The following is a 12,788-nucleotide window of genomic DNA, read 5'->3' as shown; positions in this document are numbered from 1 at the left end:
GTGTTCGTTTTCGAATAGTTTATCGATTGAGTTTCCGCCCTCAATCGTGGCATCATTCATTCCATATTCACCACCATATTTCACATCGAATCCATATCCATTCGTATTATAAAGTTGTAGGAATGCCATGGCCACACCGAGTTCTTGCAACTTTCATCCATATTCCGAAGCATGTTCGTGTTATAGATGCTATAAGTCATGGAGTGTCATGCCAAAACCCGATTATCATAGTTATGGCAGGCCATACGGTCGCCGAGAGGCTAATTCATTCAGAGAGGTGTCGCGAGGTCTTGGCGAGCCAACGAGGCTCACATTACCGATTTTGACTGTTTTTGCGATTTTTCTATTTTTTTTCTTTATTAATCCACTATAAATACAACCCACATTCACTTTTCACACACCTACACTCTCTACTCTACTCTCTTTCTCTTCTCTTTTCTCAATTTCATACTTTCAAGAATGGATCCGAGTCAATTCCCAAACCCCCATGGTGTCGACGATATGCAGATGTTTGGCGGCGGCGGCGGCAGTGGCGCCCGTTGGCCCGGCCACGAAGACTATCGGGTCGAGACGTCTGGATCTGTAGGGTCCACTTTCGTGGATGATTCTGAGTTCGATCCGTTCTTCAACACCGACGTATATCGGGTTGAGGACATGGAGCCCAGTTGTGGGCAACCTCTTGCCCCTGTCCCTGCCCCTGAGCCGCTGAGGAGGAGGAAGTACAAGGCGCGGAAGGAAAAGGCGCCATCCGTCCCAGTCCCACTCTCATCCAACGAGCCCAACAATGAGTACCCAACGGGGCGTACTGACTACGAATTGGAGGAGTACGTGAAGGTGGCTCAGTGTTGGGTCGATATATCGAAGGATTCGATAAACTCCAACAACCAGACTTCGACCAGAATCTGGGATCGCATTGAGGCCAGATACAATGAGGTGAAACAGAGTTGGGCGTACAAGCGGACCAAGGTTCAGCTGCGCAAGTGCTGGGATCGGTTCAAGGTCCACGTCAACAACTTCAGCTATATCTGCAACAGGAATAGGGACGGAAGGGGCAGCTGTGAGAGCTGGGAGGATGTCCTCCAGAAGTCGATGTCCGAGCACCATTCGGAATACGGGCAGTTCAAGTTGTACAATGTTTGGCTGATCTTGAAGGACAAGGCAAAGTTCAACGAAGGGATACCGGTTGGATCTCAGCTGCGAAGCGGACGAAGAACACCGCCACTGGCGGTTACATGAACAGCGGCCCATCTCCTGTGGATCTGAACGCTGAGCCGGAAGGGAGTTTCGACACACCTAAGTCTACTTTTAGACGTCCCATTGGCACCAAGGCTGCATAAGCCTAGGCCAAAGGGAAGGCGAAGGCGGCCGCGTCTGGATCGGCTCCCTCGCAGGTTGCGCCTCTTCCGCCTACTCAGCTTGTTGCCTCAGCGATCGAAGAGTTCGGTGCAATTATAGGTTTATACTTGACGCACAAAACAACCTTCATACCGAATCCGATCCGGATGCCCGACGGAGGACCGAGAGGATGATCAAGAATTTGAGCCATAGGTTAATTTAGATGACTAGTTAGGTTTTTTTTAATTTAGTAATTTAGTTTAGTAACGTAGTTTTTTTTAGATAAGTACTCCCTCCGTCCCAAGTCACTTGAGTCGTATTCTATTTTGGGTTGTCCCAAGTTACTTGAGTCATTTCTTTTTTTTGCTAAAAACAAAACATCTAATCACACCTACATTATTATTTCTTTTACTTTACTCTCTCTTCTTTCTCTTACTTTATTCTTTCCTATATTTTATTTAACTCACTAAACAAAACTTTCTTAAATCTCGTGCAGAAAAGAAACGCCTCAAGTAACATGGGACGGAGGGAGTATGATGTAGCTTTTTTTATTAAGTAATGTAGTTATTTTTAAAAATTTGTGCTGTTTAATATAATATAATTTAATATTTTAGTAATTAAAAATAAAAATAAAAAATAATAATATTAAAAAGTAAAAGCAAATTGAGTTTAATTGATAGGGCACCCACTAGGGTCAAACCATTGCAGAAAGAAGGGACATGCTGATGTGGCAACCACTAGAGCTCCCACTAGGGCTTCCACTAGGACGTCCATTGTGGATGCTCTAAATGATGGGACATTTTTAGATAAACATCTAAAATAATAGTGAGACAAAATCAACCATTTATCCTTAATAAATTGTACTAACTGTCGTACTCTAAAAATAGAGTACGACATGTAGGGCCACGGCGGCCGGGGGGGGGGGGGGTTCTTGGGCGCGTCGAGTAGTTGGCCTGGACTCGGCTCTTGGGCGCGAGCCGCGGCGCCCTATTTTGGCGGCCGAGAGCCGCGGCTCTGCCCAAGTTTTTTTTCTCTTATTTATTTCCTATAAATATACCGATTCCTCTCAATTTTTTCACCCTATTCCAATCTCCACTCTTTTCAATTTATCTCTATTCTACTTTCAAAAAATGAATATCGACGATGAGTATCAATAAATGATCGATGGGGCGTTCGATGAACTGGTTGAAGAGGTGCAATGTGAAGCTGAGAAGGAAGTGACGGCTCGGCCGATCCATCATCGGCAGACAATTCGCCGTGACTGTGTCGGGGCTCACCGGCGGCTAATGGAAGACTACTTTGGCGATAACCCCCGTTTTCTGCCAGAGATTTTCCGTCGGCGATTCAGAATGTCGCAACGGCTCTTCATCCATATAGCGACGTCATTGGCGGGGCGGTACAAGTGATTCACCCTCCGACGTGATGCCAGCGGCCAGCTCGGATTGTCGACGTATCAGAAGTGTACCGCTGCAATTAGACAACTTGCCTATGCCGGGCCGACTAACATGTTCGACGAATACCTACATATGGGTGAAACGACTACCCTACAGGTGCTGAGGCAGTTTTGTAGGGGCACCCAGGACATCTTTGGTTCGGAGTATCTACGGAAGCTAAATGGAAATGAATGCCAGAGATTGATAGATATGCACGGGAGGGTGCACAATTTTCTAGAGATGTTAGGCAACATCGATTGTATGCACTGGGAGTGGAGGAACTGCCCGGTGGCTTGGAAGGGGCAGTTCACTTCTGGATTCAAAGGGAAACACCCCTTGATGATCCTGGAAGCCGTTGCTGACTATCGGTTGCGAATCTGGTGTGCGTATTTTGGTGTCGCAGGGTCGAACAACGACATCAACGTTCTACAGTCGTCTCATCTCTTCAATGACGAATGTCGGGGTGATGGTCCGCAGGTCAGATTCGTGGCCTACGGCACACAGTACAACATGACATACTATTTGGCAGAAGGGATATACCCTCGTTGGCCAGTGTTTGTAAAGACGTTTCAGCAACCGGTTGGGGTGAGGCAATCCTATTTTGCGCGAAAATAAGAGGGTGCTAGGAAGGATGTTGAGCGAGCTTTTGGCGTGCTCCAAGTGCGATGGGCCATTTAACGGTGCCCGGCACGAGTTTGGCACGAAAATGATGTCGTCGACACCATGTACGCATGTATCATATTGCACAATATGATAATAGATGATGAAGGATTTGCTGCAGAGCGTTGGGCACCGGAAGAGGGTACTAGTACAAGTCACGGTATTGCCACCGCCCCCTGTAGAGTGGTGTACCACGTACTAATCAATACTTGATCCAACGGTTCACCGATATGCGGAGGGAAACAGTACATACGACACTGCTGGCTGATTTGGTTGAAATGCTCTGGGCACGTAGGGGGCACTTCGTGATATGCGTTCGCGGTGTTGTTTGTGTGATGTCGATCATTTTCGTTGTATAATTTTTCCCTTTCTATAATACAACGAAGATTTGATTTTAATTCTTTTTTTATTAAATTAGGCATTTTTTTCTAATTATTATAGTCAGATAATTTTTATTCGAATTAAATTAAAATATACTCAAACCAAGAATTGAAAAAATAATAAGATTTGTGGCTTGGGCTTTCCACTATTATGGTGGACAAGTTTTTTTTTAGTCCTGGACAATTTTCTTGGCTCTGGACAAGTTTTTTTTGTGGCTTGGGCTTGGGCATGGGCATGGGCATGGTCTTTTTTGTGGGTTGGGCTTAGGTGTCATGTTTTTTAAATGGGAAGCTGAGTTGGACCAAATGGAGTCTTCTCTAATATATGAATCATCCTCTGACATCTCTTATTCAGGTATCCTTATTGTTGCTAATTACCTCCTCTTACAAATCCTTGTAGCTAACGTCTCAGGCACATAAAATTAAGATAAGTGCTTGTTAGAGCGTCCACTATAATGAGGACGCGGCTATAGCCGCGTTTGGGGCGGAAGCGGGGCGCCTTATAGTGGGAAGGGTGTCCGCCATAGTGGCGGACACAAAATTTTAAATTCGTATAGTCGGCTTCTTCTAATTACGTATAGCCCGATAAATTTGTTCATAATTACTTGAAACATTATAAAATGAAAGTTGATTATAAAATTTGGGGGCTATTGGAGGTGTCCACCATAGTGGCGGACACAAAATTTTGGGGTTAGGGACAACAAAATTGGGGCTATGGACAAAAACTAGGGCGGGGCACAAAATTTATCCGTTACTAGTTATTGTCATTGATTTGTCAAGTCAAGCTGTTGGAGCTAATAAATGCATTAATTTAATATACTATGTTGGTTGGTAAACCACTTGATGTTAATAGTTCATGCACTTCTCTTCACTGTAAAAGTATACTATCGAATTAATACGTACTACTACTTCAAACTAAGATCTTACGTAGACTTTGTAGTTGTAATGTACTGTTGATATGATATTTTGAAATTTTGTTGATTAGAACACAATTATGAATCAGGCAATATTGTCATTCTTGTAGTTAAAACACTAATTATTTTAGGATTTTTTTTAATCTGGCATCTTTTTCACTAATCAATAGGTGGAGTCTGCACTTGCTTTGTTGGGTTCAAAAAATCAAAACTTAACCTCTTTATGTACGATTGTTATTACTACTTGTAAACTGTAAAACCTCCCAGACTATCTCACTGTTCCATTCATCAACACAAAGCAGCTTCTTACAAGATCAATTGACACACACACATACATAAATATGAGTGAAGAGGCAGGCAAGAAATTACATTAAATTTGTTACAAGAGAGCTTTAGAGTCATTCTTCTTATGCATAGCCATGACTTACTGGAAATGGATGAAAACTAAACAAAAAAGAAAGAAACCAAAAAAAGCAGCACTATTAAGGCTCCACTAGTGCTAACTACCTCTACTTTGATCCTTATTTCTGTTTTTGGTCACTAGTTATCAACTCCTGTTGGTTTTTGGGGCAGAGTTGTACATGATGTCGAGCAAAACAGAGCTCTTGCATTTGGGGCACCTTGGTTCCTCCTCCGACAGCATCACATACATGAGACACCGAGGGCATCCCACCAGCATCATCATCTTTGCCGTCGGGCTAGTTGAGTAGCAGAGCTGCTCATCCTGCTGGTTCACCGAGGCGCATGAGCTCGTCATCTGCGAACTCCTCGGTGGAGACAAGTTCAACTTCAGCTCCAGCTTTGCTCCATTCACACTCATCCTTTTTACTACTCCCTTTCAATCCTAATTAAGACACAAAATCATGAGCATGAAATAGTTGAATTGAGTTAGTTGCTTTGTGTATAACTGTAAACTGGATCACCTTATGCCTTAAGGTGGTGGAGAATTGTCTTAGGAGTAGAATCAGTAGCATCATATGTATATATAGAGTAGAAGGATTGATTTAATGCTCAATAAATTAAGGTGAGAGGTGGAGGTAGACAGAAAAAGGGTGTGGGTGAGTTGAATTACAAGGGGAAAGGAGGAAGAAGAGATGGTGTATTAATTTATGGAAAAAATCCCAAGAACAAGAATGGGAAATTTGTAGTAAATATTGCAATTACACAACACTGGCCGCATTGGTTGCCTGAGGAGTCGGTGTGTGTGTGTACATGTGTGCATACACAATACATATACGTACGGTGTAACAAATCCATTAAAGCACCACTTAATTTCTAACCAATCCAATCACACCAATCCATTATTAGTTTTGGTATTGAAGTTATTGCATGCGTTGAAGTTATTGCATGGGTCGAGATTTTGTTCTTATCAATCTCATTTAATTAGCTTAATTTCTCATCTGGATTATTTGTGAGTAAGTAATATAATAGGGAAAATGGTCGGTGAATATACTTTAAACAATTTCTTTGAATTTGATTTCTGTGCTTTCATTTGCAACTTTAATAGTATATCAAAATCCATCTCCGTTATGCTTAAGATTAAACTAATCCGATAGCAAAGACTACTACTCTCTAAGAATGAAAAAACAGAACTAATTTTTATGGACGGACTTAATAATGTTTCTTTGTACAAAGTACTTCTCTTCGTATTTCTTTATATATCCCTCGTCCCATAATAATTGTCACACTTTCCTTTTTAATTTATCTCACATTTTCTTTTTTGAAAAAAGCTCTCTCTCACATTATTATAAATATAATATTTTCTCTCTCCACCTAATACATAAAACAACATCTCCTAAAATCTCACGGCATCCCCCAAATATATCATCTATTATGGGACGGAGGGAGTACTAGTAACAATATTTTGTTCACGATTAAGAGAAAAAAGATGACTTTCATATATATGTTCTTGCCCAGCATATGAACTTAAATATTCAGAATTCGGAAATGAGTATCTACTTAAGAGCATCCACATCGGCGAGCGGGGACGCGTCCGTCCGTGCCGCTGGCACGGAGATGCTGTCCGCTGCTGCGCTCGCGCCACTGGCACAGCGCTGCTCGATGCATCGAGCACGTCCGTGCCAGCGAGCAGGCGACGTGGCGCGTTCTGATTGGCCAACGGCATATCCGTTGGAAAATCATTTTTTTATATATTTTTTAAAAAAATCGAAAAATAATACCAAAAAAAATTCACAATCCCAAAAAAATGGCCTTTTTCCCCGTTTTTCTGTATTTTTTTTATTTTTTTTCCCCAAAATCATCTATAAATACACACATTCATCATCCATTTTTCACATCAAATCATCTCTCATTCATATTTTTCATATAACTTATCTACACCTTCATCTCTCACTCAAAACCTCAAATGGATTTCACTCATCTCATTGCGGAAGCGGAGCGCGAAGAACAAGAATACTACGAACAACATTGTGCCGCTTATGAAGCATATGTCGCAGTGAATACCCTCGCCCCTCCTCCTCAACCAACTAGATCAACTCGCCGCTACATTCATCGTGACCGGGAGGGAGCCCACGAAAGGCTCGAAACAAGGCACACAATGCGCGATACCCGAACCCACATTGAGCTACAAGAAGACCTAATCAAACACATTAGGGCGAAATTTGGCCACGAGTAGTGGTTTTTTTTATTTTAGGAGTTGAATTATGTATTTTTTATTGATTAGGAGTTTAATTATGTAATTTTTTTTTATGATTTTAATTATGTAATTTTTATTTTTTAGGATTTTAATTATGTAATTTTTAATTTTTAATGTATTTTGTAATATTATTCCTGGTATTTTTAATGTATTTTAATTTTGTGGAAATGTTTTTATTTAAATTGAATAATGGAATGGTGGGACCCTTGTGCTCGTCCTTGTGGAAGAGCACGGATGTGGGTGTTGTGCTCTTCATCCGTTCTCGTTGGCGAGAGCAGGCAGAAAAAGTGGGTTCGGGCCCACATCCGTTTTCGTTGGCGAGAGCACGGATGTGGATGCTCTAAAGAAATGAAACCAACATGGAGTCAATCGTGAATTTAAATGCAACAACCTAAGTTCATAAATATTCACGGACCAAATTGAAAAAAATGGGAAATTTAAAGTTAACTGGATGTACTCGAATTAAATGTTTACCATAAATAAAAAGAGATGGACCCAATTCAAAGAATGCCATCATATTGAAAAGATATTACTTTATGATTCAACAATACTATGATTTTATTACTACTATATTATTACGTTTTACATGTGAATTATAAATATCAGCACTGCATATTTGCGCCTGACACCGTCACTTTACGATCTGCACAGTGAATTCAATTCAATTCTTTGTATTATATGAAGACTATATTTCAGAAAGTGCCCTCTAAGTAATTTTGTATTGAATCTGGGCCGCTCTGATACCATATTAAAAATTGACCACTCACCCTTTAAAATGCCTTATAAAAGGGAGGATTATTCATACTTTTGTAGGTGAGCTAGGATCGTTACCGAGTCGATGTGGGACAAGATATTAAGAATTTTAACACTCCCTCCGTACAATAGAAATATGTCATATTTCTTTTTTCGTCCGTCTCATACAAATAGTCTATATCCATTTATAGCAACTTTTTTCTCCTTCTCTTTTAAATACTTTATTATTTATGGGTCTCACTATCCACTATACAATTTCAACTACTTTTTCTCATTCTTTCTTACTTTATCAATTATGCATTAAAACCTGTGCCAATACCAAATGACTTATTTCTATGGGACGGAGGGAGTAAGCATTTCTTCATATTGAAATATACTACTCAGAAACCTTGCTCTTTTTCCTGAAATATTAATTCATTGATTTCACTATATTTGGCACCATGCTTGATTCCCTTGTGTTTTGGAAATGGACTTTGGAAATGACCCAGCAAGTTACTGATTTTCTGCCCTTGTGATTGTGTATGAAGTTGAGGGAGTACGTCGATGATACAGAAGATTACATCAATATTATGCTCGATGACAAACAAAACCATCTTCAAATGGGGGTTATGCTAACAACAACAACTCTTGTGGTGAGTGCTTTTGTGGTGGTTGTAGGAATTTTTGGTATGAACATCATCATCGAGCTCTTTAAAGACGAAGTACACGGGATGACGAGGTTCCTGTGGACTGTCGGAGGTGGCTCAGCCAGCACTCTCTTCCTGTACGTGATTGCCATAGCATGGTGCAAACACAGACGACTGCTGGAGTGAGTATGGAGGCTGGTTAGCCAGTTAGCCTAATTGTATGGTATCATTTGCTTCATATGGTCAAATTGCTTATTATGTTTGTGCCGCTTTTGCTGCCAAATTTGATGAATTTGGGCAGAGATATATTGCATGGAATAAAATGTTTCCGAAATGTGCTGAGGCTGTCACTATAAAAGAGCAGTGACATAGCCTTGGTATATAAATATCCATCTTATTCCTATTTATATAATCTGTCTTTTTAATTTAAATAACGTTCAGGGATGGAGTACCTAATTGGAGTATTTTATTAATTCCCATAATCGCTTTCAAATCCCATTTCAGCATTAATTAAGGTTAATTTTGGTATAATTGTTGGCATTAATCTGTGCAAAAGCACATATCCACATATAATAAGAATAGGCCACCCCCGCATATTTGAGCCCCTTCTTCCCCATGCATGTCGGTATGGTAATTTTTGTATGATAAACAACGGTGTCCATGTTCTAGGCTCGGGAGCCTCATTGTATCATCAAACGATCCCCTTCCCACTTTTCCCCAATCAGGGTACTCTTTTTCCTCTTGGTGATTTTTTCTATTTGGAGTTTGCCCCAAGAGGTTTTAATGAGGCCTGCTCTCCACCGCTGGAGTGTCTTTGTTTGAGGTTTCGGGATAGACCCGGACTATCCCACATGGGTATGCCTATGTTTCCGTATAAAATACATGGAAAGGACGTTTGTCTAAGCCATTAGGCTGGCTAGGATCCACTACTTAACCTCTGGTTTATCGGGTTTGCTATTGTAATCTGGCTTAGTACAAGCCCTTGGGTATACCCAAGTTTGTTTGTATTTTGTTACGGGCTCTTGGGTATACCCAAGTTTGTTTGTATTTTGTTACTTCTTCTTCCCCGGCTCGCTAGCCTAGGCTAGTTGACTGTATCCCTCGAACATACCCGAGTCATGGTTGTAATTTTCTTTATGTTATTATGTACATTGATTCATAAAAATTAAAAAAAGGAGAAAGAATAACACCAAGATCACCTACCAGATATAAAAAAAGAGCAAAATATAGCCCCTAGAAAACGATTTTGAATTAGAATAAACATGAATGTACATAAGAGCATCCGCAGCGGTGGCGGTTGGCGCCACCGCCGTCCGTGCCAGCGGCAAGGCGAAGAACCGCCGCCGCTGCAACCGCGCCGCTGGCACGGCGCTGCTCGATGTATCGAGCACGTCCGTGCCAGCGGACGCACACGTGTCACTCTCCCATTCGCCAACGGCATAGCCGTTGGTTTCAAACAATTTTTTATTTTTTTTTTAAAAAATCGGTTTTTTATTAAAAAAACCGATAAAAAATAAAAAAAAATTTTCACTTCCCCAAAAAATTATATCCGTTTATAACCGTTTTTCCCCACTTTTAATTTTTTTTTTATTTTTTTTACCCCAAAAATACACACTTTCATCTATAAATACCCCCAATTTCACTCCCAAAAATTCACACTTTCACTACACAATTCTCATCATCATTCTCTCATCTCCATTCTCATCTTCAATCTCTCATATCCATTTTCATCTTCCTCTCACACCCTACAACACCACTATGTCCGGTAACGACGACAACCCAAGCGGCTCTCACGGTTGGAACCCCGAATGGTTCGGTTCGCAACCGTTTCCTAGTCCGGAAACGGAATATTCGGCCCCTCCTCTCACCCAAGATTCGGGCGTTCCGAGTGGCTACCGGCCATACCCAATCGACGATCAAGGTGCCTCCGATGGGCGCTACGGGTGGACACCGGAGCCTAGGCCTCGCGCCCCTTCCCAAATGCCGAATCCTCCATCTCGCGCCGGTGTCCGCACACCGTACTCACCGGCGGAGATGGAAAGATTGTTCAAGGCGTACTTGGAAATCTCCGAAGATGCGGTGGTTGGAACGAACCAATCCGGCGATCACTTTTGGTGGCGCGTCTCTAGCCGGTACAATGCACACCGGCCGCCGGGAACGATCGAGCGCAACGAGAGTATGGTGCGCAACTGCATCGGCCGAGCCAACGAAGAAATTGGCAAGTTCAACGGCTATTTCATCCAGGAGTCCCGGAATGCCGGGAGCGGCCAAAGCGAGGTCGACATCATCACCGCCTCGCTGAGCACCTACCAATCCATGAACGGTAAGTCGTTCAAATATCTTAACGTTTGGCAGGAGACGCGGACGCACCCGAAGTATAAGGGAGGCATAACATCCTCCTCTAGCGGCTCCTCCAAACGCTCACGGTCGGTAGCACTATCCGACTCCGGCTCGGAAGAAGTGGCTAGCCAACTCGCCGGAGCTAACTTGGGTAGCCCCGATGCCGGACCAAGCGGTTCCCGACGCCGACCGCAAGGTAGGAAGAAGGCGGCGGCCGAACGACGTCGCGCCGCGACTTCATCTGCCCCTGCTCCCGAACCCGCACCCTATGTTCCACCTCCACCCCCGAACAACTCGTTGTGGGCCCTTTTGGCCCAACTCAATATGGCCGATAGGTCAACTATGACCCCCACGCAACTTCAAACGCACGAGTCCATGATATTGGGTCTCCAAAAACAATTGGGGTTGGTGCCGCCGGATGCGTAGTCTTCCTCGGGTTATATTAGCCAATAATTATGTAATTTTTAATTTTTAGGAGTTTAATTATGTAATTTTTAATTTTTAGTATTTTAATTATGTAATTTTTAATTTTTAGGATTTTAATTATGTCTTTTTATTTTATTTGTAATTTGTAATTTTTATTGTGGTTTTTTTAATGAATTTTAGTATTATGAAAATGTTGTTGTGTAATTGAATTTTATATTAATTGTGCTCGTCCTTGCGGAAGAGCACAGTTGTGGGTGTTGTGCTCTTGCCAGAGAGCAGGCATGAATAGTACCGCCCGGGCCCACAACCGTGCCGCTGGCAAGAGCACGGTTGTGGATGCTCTAAATTAACATGATATAATTTCCCCAAATTTTAAATTGAAACTGAATTAATTTATAAATTCGATATAACAATCTTATGTCCATTACTACATGATATAATTTCCCTAAATTATAAATTCGATATAACAATCATTACTACTTCGACCCAACTTAAGAGTCCTAATTAGTTAGGGCACGAGTTTTAAAAAATATAAAGAAAAGTGAGTTGAATAAATTAGTGGAATATGAGTCCCACTTAAATATATATATATAGGTCCATGATCAATTGAGATTTTTTAGGCTAATTGAGAAATGAGATGCAACATCAGCCACTCATTTTTATTAAATGAGTGGTCCAGATTTTGCCACACAAAAAATATTTTTAGATTAATTTATTATGAAAGGGTATAATGGTAAATTTAGTTGAAAACAAATGAAAACTAACTTCTCCCCTCCCATTCTTCTTCCCTTACGCCTCCACCTTCTGCACATCATTGAAAATTTAGCAGCGCACAGGAACGTCGGCTTCTACTCGCCGCCCTCAAGATCTGCCTTCTACGCGTCAAATTCAGCCGCTGCTCTAGCGATAAATTCGTCACGGGAACCCAGCCTCCGCCATTTTCCCTGATCGCCTCTAGCACCTGCTTTAGATCTTCCTTCCTCACCACGATCTTCACCCGTCCATCCTCCGCCACCGCCGCCGCGATTTCTCCGCCGTTAATGTGCGAAATTGCCTCCATAGTACTACTGCTCGCCACAGGTTTCTGAATTCTTCCCGATCTCGAGAACCTTCTCCTCGACGACGATTTGTCTTCCATTTCGTTTCCCCCTTTATGATACGGTACGGTTCGGTTAAACTTCTCGATTGCTTGCTTATTTCTGTGCGGTTCACTGCAGTTGGGTGATCTGAATTGATTTTTCCTGCTACCAATTTATAGGGTACTA

At 41.9% G+C, this 12,788-nt stretch overlaps 1 long non-coding RNA gene across 1 annotated transcript; it reads right to left on the bottom strand.

The window, feature by feature from the left end:
* Window positions 1–4,983: 4,983 nt before the first annotated feature.
* LOC121761451 lies at window positions 4,984–5,904 on the bottom strand. The gene is made up of 2 exons (XR_006041991.1): window positions 5,646–5,904; window positions 4,984–5,566 (listed from the first exon to the last, which is right to left on the bottom strand). It is a non-coding gene; the product is annotated as an uncharacterized LOC121761451 (long non-coding RNA).
* Window positions 5,905–12,788: the final 6,884 nt, after the last annotated feature.

This window comes from Salvia splendens, chromosome 13 (genome assembly GCF_004379255.2).
Source record: "Salvia splendens isolate huo1 chromosome 13, SspV2, whole genome shotgun sequence".
Taxonomy (NCBI): Eukaryota; Viridiplantae; Streptophyta; class Magnoliopsida; order Lamiales; family Lamiaceae; genus Salvia; species Salvia splendens.
The sequence above is the reverse complement of the archived record's forward strand: the minus strand, read 5'-3'. Positions and strand labels throughout refer to the sequence as shown.